Below are 1,554 nucleotides of genomic sequence, written 5' to 3'. Positions count from 1 at the left end.
CCTCCATTGATGCTGGCAATGTCAGGGTCGTTGACCCCATCTACAGCCAAGAGGTTACTGATGACCTGTGGTGAGGAAAGACAAGTTACCATGGTAACTGCATCTTTGGGTGAGATGACTGAGATCATCCCTTGTATGAAAAATCTAAATTCTCATAAGGTAGCAAGAAAGTATCCATTGGCCAGAGGGGTGTCCATTCGGTGTCCATGGATACTGCCTTGCCACCATATGATCTGCTTGTCCATTATGTAAAATCAGCAGAAGGAAACTATAATTCACTTTGTCTTTGTGGTAGAAAAGTTCATGGTATGACAAAAATGGACATGGAAAATTCTCTCTCAAGGATTCAATGGAGTAAATGTTTACACTATATATATTCTTCTTACAATACATTGTATATTAGCACATATAAATGCTTCAGAAGTGAAAATGTAGCAAATGCATGTAATACATAATCATTGTGTATTTTCTGACCTGTGTCTCATACATGTATCCTGCAGGAAACAATGGTCTGATGGATCGGTCTAAGGTGCAGAAGGAACAAGAAAACATACATGTATTTCACAAGTTCTCTCAATCCTACATTGGCCTGCATACATTGTACCTACACTGGTGCAGGTAACATTGAAAATTACCAGCACCAGCCAAATTTCACCTGCACCACACAGAATTCAGAAAGTATAGATTACACTAAAACCTAGTAGTCACAAAACATTGACATTTCTTTTATAGTTCATGTAGGTGGTAAGAGTCAATGCAGCTAATGAAAATCCACATACACCTTGGCCTTCATTTGTATACATATGTAATTCCAGTACAGGCCAATTGGTCCAGTGCAGGTTAGGCGTAACCTAACATTAGAAATACCTGCACAGCTCCAATTTCGCCTGCACTAACCTGCAAATACCACTAGGATTTCGAGTTCTGATCAATATGTTTTAAGTTCTCCATAATATGTGAAGAGAGCTTCCCTATATGTTAGGACTGCCATTAAGGGCAGTAAGTGAATGTAAGTATGAACTAGAAAGGCCAACATTTGCTTCGGAGCAAATGTAGGAATTTCACTCCATACCCTTCCCCAAACAAAAATGAGAGATTCTAAATAAATCATACTGCAATTATACAAGGACAAGCTGTTTGAATCTCGACAGGTATTTACAAAACTGGCACTTGGCAATTATCTCCCTTTTTTTTTACAAAGATACAACGACATGCACTTTAAATCTCGACAGCTTTACTTTACACTTTTGACGAGATTGTAACTACTACTAACGGAAGCAAAATTTTCACGGCCTGAGAAAAATGGACATGTTCACGGAAGTATATATTCACGGTGGTGACAGTTGCAGGAAAAAGAAAGTCCGGGAATTATTTCCTAACTGTAATGATAAGTTCACAATACAGAGGTGACAGTGAAAACCGTGAACATTGACCCCCGCTTGCGTTGCGGTACAGTGAAAAAAAATCGGGAATTACAGCAATCAATTTACTGAGTATGTTTGCTTAGTTTCCAGATGTTTTGTACTTGTAGTTTTTAAATGAACGAAAACCGAT

At 38.4% G+C, this 1,554-nt stretch overlaps 1 protein-coding gene across 3 annotated transcripts in view; it reads right to left on the bottom strand.

Moving 5' to 3' along the window:
- The window catches only part of LOC109482807 (polyribonucleotide nucleotidyltransferase 1, mitochondrial-like), a 22,168-nt gene that overhangs the window by 20,224 nt on the left and 390 nt on the right, over nt 1-1,554 (bottom strand). The window lies entirely within an intron of this gene.

The sequence above is a fragment of the Branchiostoma belcheri genome, unplaced genomic scaffold (assembly GCF_001625305.1).
Source record: "Branchiostoma belcheri isolate BF01 breed outbred unplaced genomic scaffold, Haploidv18h27 scaffold60, whole genome shotgun sequence".
NCBI classification, from domain to species: Eukaryota; Metazoa; Chordata; class Leptocardii; order Amphioxiformes; family Branchiostomatidae; genus Branchiostoma; species Branchiostoma belcheri.
Note: the sequence above shows the minus strand (reverse complement) of the source record. Positions and strands in the feature narration are given on the sequence as shown.